This window comes from Garra rufa, chromosome 23, assembly GCF_049309525.1.
Source record: "Garra rufa chromosome 23, GarRuf1.0, whole genome shotgun sequence".
Taxonomy (NCBI): domain Eukaryota; kingdom Metazoa; phylum Chordata; class Actinopteri; order Cypriniformes; family Cyprinidae; genus Garra; species Garra rufa.
The window spans coordinates 21,223,238-21,241,663 of record NC_133383.1 but is presented as its reverse complement, the minus strand read 5'-3'; the positions used below and the strand labels follow the sequence as shown (position 1 = coordinate 21,241,663).

Here is an 18,426-nt window from a genome sequence, read left to right as displayed (position 1 = left end):
GCAGTATGGCTTTTTTTTTTTTTTTTTTTTTTTTACTCTTAGAGGGCAAACTAGTTGATGACAATGTGTCTCTTGATGGCCATGGTGGAAGTGTTTCAGTGTATTTGAGACCATTGCGATAAATTTAATATAGCTATTCAAAATACTGTACAGTTTGTACAATTCATGCCTGATGTTGCCATCTAGGAACAGGGAAACCAAATCAAACAATGCAATGTAATGCTGTAAAGTTGGCTATCTGAATTTTATCATAATTTTACCCATTAAAGCGGTTATCTTTGCCAAAATCGGAACAGTTGCCCCCCCAGAGATATTTGTCAGGAGCCGCCACTGTATATATATATATATATGCTGCCCCGATTTATATCAAACATGTTTGATATTTAAGCCTACTTTGGCTAGCGTACTTTCACAGCAGCCGATGCTCGATCGCAAAACAGCTGGTGTACGGGTCGTTGGATAGTGGAGATGGAGAAAACTACTTCTATAGTTTTTGTAACACTGTCTGTCTGTATAATGTGTCGAAAACATACCACAACCGTAAGGAGAAAGAGGAGCTCTGCTGAGGTGAAATCGTCTCAGTTTTGAATAGGGCTGTGACGGTGTCACGTTGTTTTTTTTATATATAGCCTACACTTCAGTCAGCGAACAAGCAGCCTAAAAACGCTAAAATAAATCAAAGAAATAATATATTTAATTAAGAAAGTAGCCTAAGGATATTATATAGGTTATTAAACAAACATTCCTTGTAAAAATGTCCGACAGCTCATCAATTTTTGGCCGACTGAATTTCCAGTCCGACTGTCTTTTTTTCTCTTTCTCTTCCTCATTACACAGCTGCTGATTTTAATAGCAAAGTGATTACATTTATTTTCGTTCCTTTAGTTTATAAAGTTAATTTAGAGATATATTTGGAACACTTTTTGTTTGTTAAATTCAAGTTTTTGTTTTTTAAAGTTATACCTAGCAAACAGCGGCATACAGATCAAAAGCCTGCTTAATTCATCGCGATTTAAATTAGAATCCATTGATATAAAAAACTTAAAACATATCACAATATTAGTTTAATCATTCAATCAATATAAATCCAAAGTTTGTGCGGAGAGAAGCGCGCTTTGCAGCGCATGGAGACGCCAGTGCAATGTGGAATTTCTTTTTTGCTCATAAAGGTAAGAGTAATTTACCACCCGGGCCGGAACTGTAAAGTGTCTACCTTAGTTTGTGTGTACTAACAGTATCAACAACATGTGCTCTTAAAAGAAAACAAACAGAATACGCTTGATATATTTGGTTTAAACAGGAGCGCTTCACAATAATTAACCGAAACCCAGGTAATTGCCTCACAAACACAATATCTATAGAAAGCTTTAAATTATTATTTTACTATAAAACGAAATAATTAAAATCGAAAAAAAAACTCTTCCATTAGCTAATCCATAAAGATGCATTAGGCATTAATGAGCAGATGGCAGGATCGTCAATTTCATCTTTGCAACACTGAATCAGAAAATACTAGTTTATTAATAAGTAATTCGAATATTTTCTTAATTTTTGCCTTGACACATTCATGGTAATTACTTTTGCTGGGGCTTTGAGGCCAGTTTTGCGTGCATTTGAATGCGGAACTCTTCCAGCTGGTCGCTGCTGATGGCAGGACACTAAACACCGCCATGGCAGAATGAATGTATAGCAGAAAGTTAGTCAAGTTATCCCGTTCCAGCGTGCAAAGTCACATGACTTTTTTAATGCGCACTGAGGAATTTAATTTGAGAGGCTTCTTGATGGGAAATGCAGCATGTACACCACAGCAAGCCGCTGTCTTGACGGATAGTAATTTTAGTTTATTTAGTCTATATAATTGGCAGATGTAAAGCATACATGTGTATGTTTTTTGTGTTAGTCCATTTTTATTTTATTATTATTATTATTATAACAGTTCAAGGAGCAACATGTTCGTGCACTTTCTAAAGATTTTAGTTCTGTTTTTGAATAAAGGGTTGTAAATCCCTTGTTTTTTTATCCGATTCATCGATTAATCGAAAAAATAATCGACAGATTAATCGATTATTAAAATAATCGTTAGTTGCAGCCCTACAATTGTCCCCAGTGGTTTTTCATTTATTTTAGGGCCAGTCACTACTGAAGATGTGAAGGCTCCTATTGTTTCTGACTGAGAGTCTATGGCAGCCTGTAAAACCATTTGGAGGAAAAATTGGAACAGCAAGAGGTGAGAGTCTGAACTTGTCTGGTCTGGTCTAGTGTGGTTTGGTCTTGATTTCAAACCTGCTATTGACACACTAGGGTGGTCTAGAAGCATTTTCTGCTTCGTTCTAAATCACATGCATCTGGTGCCAATTTCTGCCACGAAAGTAAAAAAAAAAAAAAAGTATTCTTTGGTAAATCATAATTATGACAAGTTGAAATTATGGAAACTAACGGAGCGGTTATGTAAATGTGGTTGACACAACATGAAATTGTCATGACAACAAAACTGACTTAAGCCTTTATCGTATGTACATTTGAGATGTTCATCTTCATGTCTTTCTTCAGTCATAAAGAAATTATATTTTTGGAGAAATCAGGATTTGTCTCCATATGATGGACTTCTATAGTGCCCCCGAGTTTGAACTTCCAAAATGCAGCTTCAGAGGGTTCAGATGATCTCAGCAGAGGAAGAAGGGTCTTATCTAGCGAAATGATCGGTTATTTCCTAAAAACATTTACAATTTATATAGTTTTTAGCTTCAAATGCTCGTCTTGCCTAGCTCCGCGTATGTCGAAAAACTTTAAAAATGTCCTATGTCGCTGCAGAAGTACCGACCCAGTGTTTAAAAAATGAACATGCAAAGATCAATCACCATTTACAAAAAAGGGAAAAACTCTGATGTAGGGCGATTTTGAAGTTGGAGAAGAAAATGAGATGGGAGTTTTTCGATATACCCTTTCATGAACTAAGTACACACAGAGCTACACAAGAAGAACATTTGAGGTTAAAAAGTATATAAATTGTAATTGTTTTAGATAAGACCGTTCTTTCCTCGGCTGTGATCGTTTAGAGCCCTTTGAAGCTGCATTTTGGAAGAACAAACTCAAGGGCACCATAGAAGTCCATTATAACAGATAACTTTTGAACTAGTAAAGTGCATTACTTTTTAAATTTACAAGAAAATATCTGAGTTACTTTTTGAAAGAAGTAATGAGCGTTGTGTACGCTGTGTAAACATGTTCTTAAATGTGACCCTGAACCACAAAAGTCTTAAGTAGCACGGTTATATTTGTAGCAATAGCCAACATGGGTCAAAATGATCTGTTTTGCTTTTATGCCAAAAATCATTAAGATCTTAAGAAAAGATAATGTTCCATGAATATATGTTGTGAATTTCCTGCGGTAAATACATCAAAACATATTTTTTGATTAGTAATATGTATTGCTAAGAACTTCAAAGGTGATTTTCTCAATATTTAGATTTTTTAACCATCAGATTTTCAAATAGTTGTAAATTGGCCAAATGTTGTCCTATCCTAACAAACCGTATATCAGTGGAAAGCTTGTTTATTTAGCTTTGATCCTTATGACTGGTTTTGTGGTCCAGGGTCACAAATGTGAACATGCATTAATTCATCTTACTTACAAAAAACAGATATTGCTCAAAATGAATAAAAACTATGATAAGAATATGATGCAACCCTGCTTTAATTAAATATTAAATAACCCAAATATCCTTTATGTATTTAATTCTTTTTTTATTAACCAGTGTCAGCTGCTGACCTTCAATGATTCAATTCGACCATATATCAATAAGCGAAAATTGCTTTAGATAAACAATTGTACTTTAAACAAACAAGCGAGCCCTGTGCAGATTTAAAAACGAACACAAAAGTTATGTAACGCATTACTTTCCATAAAATAACGTAATTAGTTAGTTTTTTTGGGGCGTACCACAACATTGTAATGCTTTACTTTTAAAAGTAACTTTCCCCAACACTGCGAATAAGCAAATATGACTTTCTTTTAAAATAAACTAACAGATGTGCTGCATTTTATATTGCAGAAGAGTGTTAAATTTTATTCTCTTGTGTTGTGCTAAACGGACATTAACTTACTTTTTCTTTCAGATTGAGGTGTATCCATTTCATTTTTACATTAGCCAAAAATCTAACCTTTTATGTTAAAACAAACAAACAAGCCCTGAGCAGATTTAAAAAGTAATATAACAAATTACTCGATAAAAAACTAAGTAACGTAAGTTACTTTTGTAGAGTAACGCAATATCACAATCGCAAAGAACGTCCTGTCCGACTTATCTACTGTCTTCTCAAAGTTTTGTTTTTTCGAAAAGATCATTGAGTGTTCATGAATTCGTTAACTAATTTAGCCTAGAACATGTTTATCATATTGCTTGTCCGCCACTTTGCCATATTAGTCTAACGTTATTCATTAGTAGGCCACACCCAGTTTAATATTGTATGTGGTGTTTGTTTTTAATAGGCTATATTTATCTGGATTGAATTTTTGGATCAAGATTTAATTGCAGGCTGCAACTTCGTCCTTAATCAAACTTACTTTGAAGTTGTATCACTTTGACTCTTTCCATGCCGGTTTCTCTCCAGCGAATGGTACAAATTGGGAGGAGCATGTACAAAACCGCAATGAAACTTGATCCACGTACCTTACACATCCTAAATGACCCCACACACACTCGCACCACCTGTCAGGAGACTCAGCCCACATAACCACAGAGACGCTTGAGCTAGAGGACACACAATCTGAGGGAAGTTTTCCTGCAAAACAACAGGTATCACTGGATCCCGTGTTTTCTGCTGAGACGAGAGACCAGCTGCAAGGTAAGACCAACATCTGGTACGGTTAACCCAGTTGCCTTCCTATCTCTGGCTTTTTGCAAAACGTACTGTGGAAATGTATTTGATTATTACTCAATCGTTACAAATCAATTAATCTGAATCTCGCGCCGATGGGCAGCACATGGTGGGTTTTCTTCCCTGCAGCACTCCGTTATCAGACGAGGCAGGAAAACGTGGGACCGGGCGCACGGGGTCTCCCGTCTTGTAATGTGGTCTGTCCTGCAGGGGAAAGAGGGGGATCGCTGCAGACATTAAAATGTTTTTAGGTTTATGAATAACTGCCGCTGCTAAAACGTGTGGTTTGGTGTGAGACGCTCGTCTGCAGCTTCGTTAAGTGGAAGCGTTCTGTTCGCGTCGAGCGCGTACAGTAGGCGTTAAGCGCGTTTATTTGTGTTTTGTCGCTAACGTTACACATTTCCTCAGGTTTTTTCCTCGCCAGTTTTTATTTAACTTACTTTTAATAAATCGTAACAATGACACACAGTCCTGTGTGCATTAAATACCAAACAAAGTAAACTAGAAAATAATTTTGTATGTACGTAAATATAAAATATTGAAACAAAATACATTTTACAATAAAAATGTGAAATAAAATGTGGTGATAAGTAATAAAAAGAAGTACCTCTAAAGAAATTAGAACTGAATAGGCTACATTAGAATAGTTTTGTTATACTTGAATAATAATGAATGCTTTTCAATGGTCTGCAGTTAAATTTCTATTTATAAGCTGGAGACTCTTCTTCTAGTAATAGAAAACTGATCTACAAGAGAGAGGCACGTCACTTCATGCCATAAGAGTTGCAGTAGCTTGTCTAAATGTATTTATTACTATCAGAATGATAGTTTTCGTTTTGTTTAGTTTTTTTTTTTAACAGTCATTCATTTTAAGATTTTCAGTGCTGAAAAGAACACAATTTTAAGTGATCACATACTTCATATTATCAGTGTTAAACATTTTTTTTTTCATTGCAAACATGGGACGTCTTGTTCCATCAACACTTACTAACATGTGCCACACCATGAGTTGTATTTATATGTAAACACTCCGCCACTAGGAGAAGTCCTCTGTTGAATAAGGCCAGTAGGGGGTCTTTATTTACTACATCTGAGTCACTGTATGTGAAATGCTCTTTCCTCAAACCAGATGCTTTCTGCAACAAAGAGCTCTTTTAATGCTCCTCCAGACTTCAGTAAATCCTCTGATAGCTGCTTGTAGGTCAGAGGAATTATTCATAGTGAAATGTTTTTGGATTACTGTAGGATAGCTGTTTCCATATTACAAAGATGACAGTCAAGGGCATCATACAACACAGCTCTGATGATTCATGACCATTTACCCTGTCATTCATTTGCTTTTTGATGCTATAGATAGAGATATTACACTAAAACATTGTGTAAATATGCATGTGGGTGTGTGTCTGTTAACAAATACCAAACTCAGTGTTGTTGAACCTTGTAATGTTATTACAGTCCTGTAAAAGCTTTTTTGTGATGATGCAACATCTACAGTTCTACATTTATTTGTCATTTCAAACCGAGTGATATTTATGAGATTTACTGACTCGTTATAAGAAAACCCATGAGCTATCTATAGTAGGAAGTGTAAGTCTATTAAACATGTACGTCTTGTGACCTCACGGAATCATCCTGCAGGTCTTTGTTGTGTAAACTAATCGATGTGCACGTTTCTCATAATTAGGTCATATGCACCCATCTTCGCCCCCAACACATAACATGTTACCTGACACCTCACATATGAGACATGCTAAAAACAAGCCTCCACGCATCTCTGTGTGGTAGTCTAATGGTTTAGAACCAGGGCTGCTGTCATAAAGGTTGCAGGTCCAGACATGTAATTAAAAATGAATGTGAGTGATTAAATCAAAGCGCTGTTAGAAGCATCTAAAGTTAACCATTACATTGTCAGTGTTGATGTTAGCCTGATAAATCTGGGTAAAGGCATTCATTTGATCACAAATGGATGGATTATAATCACGCAAGGCATAATTTTACATCAATTGCAATGTCTAAATAGCAAAAACTTGAGTAGTTCACTTTCAAAACAAAAATTTACAGATAATGTACTCACCCCTTTGTCATCCAAGATGTTCATGTCAAAATCGTTTTGCTAGACAAGATCCCTCTTTCCTCGGCTGTGATCCTTTAGAGCCATTTGAAGCTGCATTTTGGAAGTTCAAACTCGGGGGCACCATAGAAGTCCATTATATGGAGAGAAATCCTGAAATGTTTTCCTCAAAATACATAATTTCTTTACAACTGAAGAAAGAAAGACATGAACATCTTGGATGACAAGGGGGTGAGCACATTATCTGTAAATTGTTTTGTTCTGAAAGGGAACTACTCCTTTGAGTTGCAGTTGCCCTTGCAGACGGTTGGACACATTCAAACACTGTTTAACTGTATCATTTTTACACTGAGCTTGTTTTTAAATAGTGGGCCTCTTATTAGCTCACTATCAGGCATGTGTCTTCAGATCCATTAGAAGCATTAAAATGCATAAGAAATGGTTATATACTAACCATTAGATTGGCGACGTTTATGTTAATGTTGATGTTAGACTGATACATCTGTGTAAAAGGCATTCATCTGAAATGGATTAAAATTCTTGGAGGCCACCTTTGACGCAATCTCAGTGTCTAAATAGCAAGAAATTATTTTGCAGTTGGAAGATCTGAAGCCACAAATACAATCAATAAACTGCAATTTTGTAAATGAATGTTTATATAAAACATTGCAAAAAATGCCATTAGCTGTTAAGACATTCATTGCTATGAATGTTGAGGAGGGACCAGGAATAGATAATAGGGGTGGGCGATATGACCTAAAATAAATATCACGGTATTTTTCATCTTTTGAACGGTGCCGGTATAATATCACGGTATTACTTTTTTTGGTACATTTTCGGAGGAGTAGCCTGTCCTGTCCATTTAGTATGTGAATAAAGTTAATATTTTCATAATAAAATAAGTATATGGTAGGTATCCTTATCAAAAAGAGACATGGGAGAGTATTATGCATTCTCAACATATTTATTTTGCAAAAAACCTAAAGATCTTACTTAACAGTGTACAACAAAACAAAAAAATATTTTTTATTGAAATTTAATTTCTGCAATATTTACAACCTTTAAATAACTGGGGGAAATCAACCCATAGCAACAGTTTAAAAGTAGACCAATTCTGTGGGGAAAAACGCAGACTTGGCAACCCTGCATCCAACAAGAGCTGCTGGAGTTAATGTCTTTACACACATGAGTACCAAATTTTCGTCCGACATTTTTGCACGTTAAAAAAAATACAGGTTATGTTAATAGAGTTTACACACTGCCTCTGAAACTTTCGTCTGTCATAAAAAAATTTGGATCGTGTTTGATTTTCTGCATTTTCACATCCATAATAAGCATTTTGATAAGGATGGAGAATATGAGAAAACTAAAAAAAAAAAAAAACGCATACGAAAATCGGACTCAGTGTACAATGACCTTTAGATTTGAATGATCACGGGTCGAAAGTAAAGAGAGATGACAAAAATAGACTGGAGGATTTGTTGCAATCTTGTACTCACTGACAAATATCTATTATAAGACGTGCTGCTCCCTTTACAAAACCGAAAGTAAAAGTTAACAGGCCGGTCGCGTTCGCCTCGCCCCCGCTCAATTTGTGATCCGCTGTGTAAATCCTTTTGCCGGCCGACCGAGAAAAGTCCCGGTCGTCCCGATTGCCACTCCGCCCCTGGTATAGGCTACAGGCCCGACCTTTCACGATGTTTCACCAGTCGTTTAATGGCCTCTCCCCTTTTACCACCTGCAAAGCTGATACGAATATGTTTTACTTTTTTATTTACAACAAGATATATAGTATAAGGACAGGTATTCAGACCACAACTGAACGTTTGAAGAAAATTTAATGTTTTAAATATACCGGTATTGATGGTATTAGAAAATCCATGTCGTGGCGCAATCTCACACCGGTGATGACTATGACACCGGTGTACCGCCCACCCCTAATAGATAACATACCTTGTTTCTTAATTTGTGTCAACTTGTGCTGACAGACAGAGCTGTTTGCCTATATCAGTTGGTAGTAGCTGTTTTGGGGTGTTGTGCAATAGCGTGCCTCTCATTTATGAGGGCCCAGGCAGTCAAAATTAGTACCATAATCAGTATTGGTTTCTAATTTGTGATAAGAATGAATGAATAATGAATGCCTTCAGCAATTTATTAGGAAATTCGGATTTATTGACTTGGCAGTTCATTTAATTTATTAAACAATTTAACTTAAAGGATAACTATTGCCAAAATGCAACCTGGGCTGTTTTTTTTTTTTTTTTTTTTACTGTAAACGAGACAAACTTATATCTAAAAGCATAATTACGACAAACAAGCCGTTTTTGAGATTGACCGTGATTTCCATTTGTGGTCAATGGCCGGTGATATTTTTACAACACTAAGAAGGCTCGACACACCTTGAAACTTTGCTCGAAGTGTCGGCTGGGTCTCTACACATGAACTCGAGCATTGAGAACATTGTTTGTGTACACAGAGTTTACTAAAAAGAAAGGTTTTGAACAGGTGGGTAGTAACGAATTACATTTACTTCGTTACATTTACTTGAGTAAATTTTTGGGGTAACTTGTACTTTTAGAGTATATTTAAAGATAGGTACTTTTACTCTTACTCAAGTACATTTATAGTGAAAAAATGTACTTTTACTTCGCTACATTTGATGGCGTTCCTCCGTTACTGTCCTCAGAAACGTGTCCGTGGGATTTTCATTTCATGTCTGATAAAACTGCGTTAATGCTGCTGTGTATACAGCTGTTACTATGGAAACCGTAGTATTTCAGCGCTCCTAAAGCGCCCCCTCGTGACAGAATGAATTTTTCATTTCCAATACATTTTTTTTCAGCTGCTTATGGTCAAATGATTGCAATTATCGACCCATGTTTTTATGCAGCAAACACAGAGTTGTAAATGTAAAAAGTTCTACTAGGCTCATTTTGGGCTAGTTTTGAGTTGCAGTTGGGCGGGATTTGTTGTAAAAACCTGGCAACCCTGACTAACGTACACATACATAAAGTATACTTTGGGTTTTAGTCAATCAAAATTATTAGCCGCGTAGTCGCATAAAAAATGGTGAAGTCACAGTCCATGACGGAAAGATTATTAACAGCTGGTCTGTGTGGTGATTACAGTACATCGATCAGGACATCAATCATTTTGTTTTGATCATCGAAATGTCATTAGCATCATTACATGATCGCTCCCTTTAAAGGTGCCATAGAATGCATTGATACAGGCCTGCCAACTCTCACGCATTCAGCGTGAGACTCACGCAATTGACACTTTTCACACGCTCTCACGCCACACATCCATTTTCTCACGCAGTCAAAAGCACCCTCAGTTAAAACTGTAATAATAAGATATTGGCTAAACAGATTTGGCAAAAGCTCCAGTGCGTATTTGTGTTTGTGCTCTGGAAATCGCCAAAAGACAACGTGTTTTCGTAGCGCTGAGCAATGTAGCCAATCACAGACATTTATGTTGATCTAGAACGCCTGTGATTGGCCATTGCGTTCTGAATTCACTCACCTCTAAACACCAGATTGCACTTGTGGACTCTCACTGTAAATAAGCGGTTCATTGATAATAAAAGGACTTTTTGCGATTAACTGAAGCGACACGTTTTAGTGATTATCAATGGAGGGCTATTGCGCACTCCAAGGCTATGTATAATCCGTTTAGAATTTGAATAAATTGTTTTTCGTCCTGCTAACAGCTGTATACCCGGTACAAGAAGCAGAATTTCGGGAGTGATAAATCCCTCATGAATGAAGGATTAATTTTCGAATATGAGAAAAATATAATTTCTCAGAACAGCAGACTACAGAAAAATATTTGAATTTTCGTGTCAAAATATATATTTTTTTTAAATGCAGTTGCAATTATTTATAATGACTAAATCTAGGAATTCTTTTACTGCACATAACTTTTTACCACAAGAAAAGTAAATAGTTTTGCAGCACTGCAACAGTTATTTTACAGCATTTTATGATGAAAACACAGTATGACATTTTTATAAATATATTTAAAAATAACAAATAATTTCACAATGCTGAAGTCAGACCAAATGTTAATAAAAAAACTGCTCATGCGAACATGTGTGTAGCACCTTTTTTGTTTCATGATTTAAAACGCAGTGTTTAGTTCTAATTTTCAATTTATTAATATTTTTTTAACTGCAAAAACATTTCATTGCCAGAAAAAAAAATATTTATGGCTGGTAAATTCTCTCAAATCACCAAAAAATGTCGTTTGTATCATGAATAAAATGGCAGATATGGCAAAAAGTTTTAGGCCGTGCTTGTAAGTGTAGAAATTACAACTAAAGTATTGTAATTCCCCTACTGTAGTATAAGAGAAAATAACATACTGGTGAAATACTCATTTTTATTTACTTTACAGAATTGTTTTCCAATATTACTGTCGTTGGAATAATAATATAAAATTATTATTATCATTATTCTTTTTTCAAATTATTTTTTATTCTAATTTAGACTGAGACACTATATCACAACTAATAAGAGGATTAAGTCCCCTTTAAACCTGAAGATCAAGTAAATTCACCAGCTTTTTTCTTTGTTTAGTTTTCACACTGAAACTGTATTGGAGCTCTGAATTGTGAACTCTCAAAGTATAGATAGATGAATTTAACTGTAAAATGTACAAAATTTTCTTACGGGGGAGCATGCCCCCGGACCCCCCTAAAGACACTGCTGTGGGAATTCTCACTCCAAGCTGAACTCAGAAGTTGGCAGCCCTGATTGATACAATATTTTAAATTGTTCTCTGATATCTACATAGAAGGTATATGGCATAAGAAAGGGGAAAAATTCTCCAGAAACGGTTTTACAAGTCCATTTACAACCCTAGGATTTGTCCCTAGAATGAAATGGTCTGTTATTACCTTACATGAAAGGTTCATGAATAATAATGATGAGCTTTGCTCTGATTGGCTCATTGCAATAGCTTACACAGGAAAATATATATTGAATTACGGAGCTCAAGCCGCTATTAATATGCGAGGCATTGAAACTGCTTTTTTGAATGCACGATCGTTTTACTTTCGCTTTTGAGATTTGCGATTGCACGTGCTCTGTGTAACGCTACACTACAGCCGCAGTACTAGGTTAGCAAGAAGCTAACCGTGTCCCTTTAGTGGCTTGCCTTATTTTATTAGAATGCGTTATTTGTTTTCCGTGCCTTTGTGAGTACAGACACCAACCCATCCCTGCACTTAACATCTCCTGCACAACCTGGAACATAACATTTATTCCCGTGATCTGCCATTTTCACTATTCTCCTCGCTTTGTTTTTTCACAATAGCCTACCTGCAGAACTTCTGATTATTCGGCTGTGCAAATGTTGGGGGCGTTGCTATTAATGATTGCGACGGTATGTCATGTCTATGTACAGAACTGTTATTATTCAACTATGCCAAGGTAAATACAGTTTTCCATTCTGTGGCACCTTTAACGTTCACTGCTGATAGGTTATAGGCAATTAATGGCTCATTATATATGGTTTATTAATGCAAATGTGCTATTAATCGACTAATCACTTAAAATGAACAACTATAAGTCGATCGGAAAATTGTTTAGTCAAAGGCATCGTTAAAATAGTCTTTGTGACATCAGTGGTTCAACCTTAGTGTCATGAAGCTGCGAAAATACTTTTTGTGTGTGAAGAAAACAAAAATAGAGACTATTTAACAATTTCTTCTTCTCTGTCTCAGTCTTCGACATGAGTTCTTCTGATATAGAACCCGGATGTGATGCGCCTTGTTTACTAGCAGAAGATGGCCCATGCTCCCAACCCTCTACAATGCGAGTAAATCCCTTGCATATGCGACTAAATCTTCACTTTAGGTGGCTAAATGAAGTCTAACCATTAGCCATCGACTAATACATTTTTGGATTTTACTTGCCAGTGTGTGCTTGGAGGGTGAGTATACGTTGAGCGCTTCAGAGTTTCATGTAGAGGGTTGTCTAGACAAAAAAGTCTTTGTAAACATGTCTGAAGATTTAAACAGAGAGAATGACTTGCAATTTTTTGCCCAGTCTTACGTATTTGAACTAGAGTGCGGATCGGGCCGCATTTTTCTGTCCGAGCCCGGCCCGAGTCCGACAGAGCAGTAACCGAACCCGACCCGAGCCCGACAAGCATTAAGATATTTATGTCCGAGCCCGATCCCAGCCCGACACAGTTAAAATCTCTTTTTACTCATACTAATGAAACATTCACTTTTTTGTGTGGAAAGCCCGCTTTTATTAAGCCACTGTAAAAAAAAGCGTTCGGAAATGTCAACAGATGAGAGCATCAGTGCACACTGGGCAAAAAGCGCCGTTATAACACGGGCGCACTATCGCGCTGAGGTGACCGAGCCCGACCCGAACCCGAGCATCCTTTCTAAATATCTGTCCGAACCCGGCCCGACCCGTCGGGTTCCGTCGGGTACCGTCGGGCTCGGCTCGGGTATCCATCCTCTAATTTGAACCAGAATATACAGATTATGAACTAAGAAAGATTCACATTACACTGTGTCAGAACGCCAGCTCCTGTGCCAGCAGCATGGAACAGAAATTGATGAATATCGTCATTACTTTTGCTTTCTTTGCACACAAAAACATATTCTTATATATATATTTTTATTGTTATAATGTTTTTATTGTTAGTTTGCTTTTTTTAAAGCTATTTTTACTTAATCAAAATAACCCAACTGCAGTTTGATTGAGATTAATTGGAATGCACAATGAAAAAACATGATTTTTGAAAATTGTTAAAAATGTTATTGAGAGTTTTTTGCAAATGAATTCTTCAGTTGTTGATCCAAAGTCTGGGTTTATAATATACAGTTTTTTATGCAAAGATTATTAGGGTGAAAGTGAAATTTGCATTGCATTATTGCATTGAATCATTGGTGTCTGTCCTCTTCAGCCTATGATTTAGAATCTTTTGGATGCCTCTTTAGTGTTGTGGGAAGGTCAATGACAGTGCCACGGGTGAAGAACTGGCTTGGCTCCTAATGACAGAAAGTTGAGACTCTGTCCACCTTGGCTACCCTTCTGTCTCATATGTATCGTCCTTTTGAAACAATCATGGGTCTTTATCTGGAGGTAGACACACTGATTCAATTGTTTTAAACCGAGTGAAACTTCTTCATGTTGCCAGTATAAAACAACTATTGCACAAGACTTTAAGATGTCCTTCATGATGAAACGCTGTCCTGCAAGCCTACGTGCGTCTATTTAAAAATTGTGTTTTCTTAAAATACTTTTTTATTCAAGTTATTCGAGTGAAAGCATCTTGTGGTATCTTGACATGCTCGTGCTATGTTCATAAATAAACTTGTTTTTGTTTTCTTAGAGAGGTCAGACAGAGGGAGTTTTGTCAGACCGTCGGCTGGCTACGAGCACGTCCTAAATGAGTTTTTAGACATTCCTGCCAAAGACCAAAACTGAAGAATGTTTGTCACATACATTCCAAAATAAAATCACAGTCACAAGTTTCTAGGCTAAGGATAGTCAGATGTTGCCAGGTACATTGTGCCCACTCTAAACCTTCTCATATGATTGGATAGATGTTGGCCTAAGCATAACAAAACATGAGTCCTTTTCTGGGTAGACACTATGCCCTTGACCCTGTTTCCTATCCTTGCTGTCTCTAGAAGGGAGTTGTTGTAGTTGTTATGATACGCTAAACATTAATGACGTCAGCACTCAAGCCCATTTTGATGCTAGCGTAAGATTACTATGTCTAATTTAAGGTAATGCAGTAATCTATTTCAAGATTTTACTGTTCACACACTGATTGGACTTTGAAGTAATGTTGTGGTTAAAAGCTAAATAAAAAGCCACAAGCATCCCAAGGCCAAAGTTTTACAGCTCTCTGCTGCACGTTTAACACCATAACAAAAAGTCGCCCACTGATTGGTGCCCAGGCAACACACCCCTGCTCAACCCACCTGCTTAATATAGTCAGATAAATTGCATGTGCATGTCTATGGTCACCTCGCTGGTCCTGACTGAGCCAGAATGTCTAACGATGGCACCGTTTGCCTTACTCAACCTTGCTGTCAGATGAAGCTAATCAAGATTTATTTAGATGTGATTTTTTCCATTCTGTTTTCTGCAGACCGAGTGCTCCAAACACACTTGACTACCATGTGGATGACGGTGTTCAAGGAGAAAATGATCACTTAAATTATAGTGTCTTTAGGTTAGGAATAATTGACGACGGGCCGTTGAATTCTTGGTGTTGCGGCCAGGACGCGAAGCGAAGTTAATTATTCCACTCATACTATGATGCACACCTCAAGACATCGATCAGATGATATTTTTCAAGACATTCGTCCGTTTTTTTGTCCTTAAAACGCTATTGTGAGTAGGATTAATTTTATTACGGAGCTTATCTAACGCCTTTGTTGCTAATTCCGAAAAGTCATTTTAAAACTAGTACAACACTTGAGCCGTTGATAGCAAACTAATGCAGTTAATAATTAAGATTAGACAGACGGAAAGAGAGAGATTAAGCTTGTGAATTACCTCTCTCAGTCTGTGCATCTCTTAAAATTGTTTGGCAGCAGCGTCTCTACTAATCGTGAAGCTAAAGGTTCATTTTCTTCAAGACCACGCCATTGTTACCTCGCTTGTGAGAAATGTTATGTAGCTTTTAAGTTGTTAATCCTTAGAGCAGCGATAACATCATTAGCGCATATGCTAACATGTGCGGCAACTGTATGTGTGTGAGTCTGTAAGTGAGAAAGAGTTGAAAAAATAGAGTATGTGCTTTCCGTACATAAAATGTCATTATGTGTCAAAAAACGTGGAATTAATCTATCGTTTTTATCCTATTGCTTACCTTATTTACTTGATTGATCAGTGTTGTTGTGGGTTTTGGTTGTTTTGATGTTTTTAGGCTGTAAGGACCTTTGAAATAACTGAAATCGTGAGTGATATAGACATGTAATGCGGTCAAGAGCTATCTGGAACTGCATTCATCGTGCATTTCCCTGAAAATAATGCACACCTTAGAATGTTCGTCAGCCAATCAGATTTAAGCATTCAACGGCCCCGTAGTGTAATGATTAGTACATTTTGCCTCAGATATTTATTGTAAAAGCCATGTAGAATTAAATTGGTTCAGTAAAATTAATAATTTGTCCCATGGTTTACCAATTCGCTTCCTTCATTTTAGTTAAAAGGATACCCCAAAATAAAAATTCTGTCATTAATTACTCACCCTCATATTGTTCCAAACCCGTAAGACCTTCGTTCATCTTTGGAACACAAATTAAGATCATCTTCATCTTTGATGGAATTTGAGAGCTTTCTGACCCTGCATAGACTGCAACACAAATACCACGATCAAGGCCCAGAAAGATAGTAAGGACTAAGAGAAAATAGTGACATCAGTGGTTTAACCATAATAGTTAAAAAATTCTTTGACTTTTTGTGAGTAAAACACCTCAGTTTCGTAATGTAATTAGGTTTAAAGGAGAACTCCGGTGTGATATTGACCTAAAGTGTAATGAATCATGATACCGAGTGTGAACGTACCTCCATATCTCATCTCGGTTTGTGTCCAGCAGTCCGAAATCTGGGGTCAGTTAGCCGATGCTAACAACAGGTTGTCAATGAGAGTGAATCGGGCATCGGAGAAGCCATGTAAATAAATCACTGTTTTACGCCATTTACGAGGCACAAAGTAGCTCCACACTTCATTGGTAGACTTCCAAGGGCCCTGGCATTTAAAACGAGACATTGAGAACTCAGAAAAAGCACCGGTAGTTTATTTACAAGTAGATTTATACAGACATTTTCCACCAGGAACAGACTGTTCGCCGCCATCTTAAATTTAGTCACGATAAGTCGAGTGTCGAGCACGAAGGAAACTACAACCTGATAAGTTGATAACCTGATAAATTCCTTGGTGCTCGACACTCGACTTATCGTGACTAAGTTCAAGATGGCGGCGACCGGATTTTCTCTTCCAGGTACTGTCTGTATAAATCTTCTTGTAAATAAACTACCGGTGCTTTTTCTGAGTTCTCAATGTCTCGTTTTAAGTGTCAGGGCCCTTGGAAGTCTACCAATGAAGTGTGGAGCTACTTTGTGCCTCGTAAATGGCGTAAAACAGTGATTTATTTACATCGCTACTTCGATGCCCTATTGACTCTCATTGACAACCTGTTGTGAGCATCGGCTAACTGACCCCAGATTTCGGACTGCTGGACACAAACCGAGATGAGATATGGAGGTACGTTCACACTCGGTATCATGATTCAATACACTTTAGGTCAAAATCACACCGGACTTCTCCTTTAAGTAACATAAATTGTTTACAGTTGTGGTGTTGGACTTTGACGTGAGACATCTTGCAGGGTTCGTACGGGTGCTTGAATTCCTTGAAAATGCTTGAATTTTAATGTAGTGTTTTCAAGGTTTGAAAAATGCTTGGATTTTGGATGAAGTGCTTGAAAGTGCTTGAATATGCAGTTGCATCGGTTTCATACTAAATAGTTATTTTTTGTTATGCTTATAATATGTAAAAGAAAGAAAAGAAAAAAACAGGTCCGCTCGAGTGTGCACGTGAGGCTGTAGTGTGATCCGCCGGTCTTTCTTGCTGCGCGCCCTCTGATGGAACAGAGCGGTAGATAAAACATGCCAGTTATTAGGAGGTTGTTGCATCAGTCCTCGATGGCTTGAAAACGACAAATAAGAATTATGTTTAAAACGAGAATTTGGGGATCGCAAAATTGCCAGCCCGATGTCTCGGGGCTATTGTGTTTTCCAGTCGGACTACTAAAATGTTTCACCGGACTATCTTAAAGTAGAGGGCTCGTGCGGGTGATTACAAACTCATCAATTTAGCCTTATCAAAGTTAAGGCCATACAAAGTTTTAAATGTATTAAATAGTATAAGAAAAGGCTTAATTATAAGTTTAAGAGTTAGGGACGGATATACGAGAATCGCGATAGGGCTGGATAAAACTTCAAAAGGCAATGATATCATATTGAATAAACATACACACTGCACGTTTCAAAGTCAAAACGCTGCACGGATGTCTTTATATGAATGTATCTGAAGGGAACCGACTGTCCTCAGAAACGTGTCGTTGGCATTTTCATTTCATGTCTGATAAAATAGCGTTAATGCTGATTTGTGTACAGCCGTTATTAGGAAACCGTAATATTTCAGCACTCCTAAAGCGCCCCCTGGTGACAGGGAATGAATTTGCGAATATTCAGCTGTTTAGCAAGATTATTACAAATATTGGCCCATGTTTTTATGCAGCAAACACATAAGAGTTGTAAATGTAAAAGTTATGTGCTTTCTAAAAATCTAAACAATTAAGACAGTAATATTTATGTTTTAAATAAATTATACTTGATATATCCATTTTAAAGGTATAAAGGCTGAAATGCCATTGTATAAGATGTTTTGTTTTTGTGAAAATCTGAATTATAAATCATGTCATTTTA

The 18,426-nt window shown here is 36.9% G+C and overlaps 1 protein-coding gene across 2 annotated transcripts in view; it reads left to right on the top strand.

The window, feature by feature from the left end:
• The first annotated feature begins 4,696 nt into the window (after positions 1–4,696).
• The window catches only part of slc7a1a (solute carrier family 7 member 1a), a 44,177-nt gene continuing 30,447 nt past the window's right edge, over positions 4,697–18,426 (top strand). For both annotated transcript variants that reach the window (XM_073829123.1, XM_073829124.1), the window contains exon 1: positions 4,697–4,845. The gene's annotated coding sequence lies outside the window, so the exon portion shown is untranslated. The remainder of the gene's footprint in view (positions 4,846–18,426) is intronic.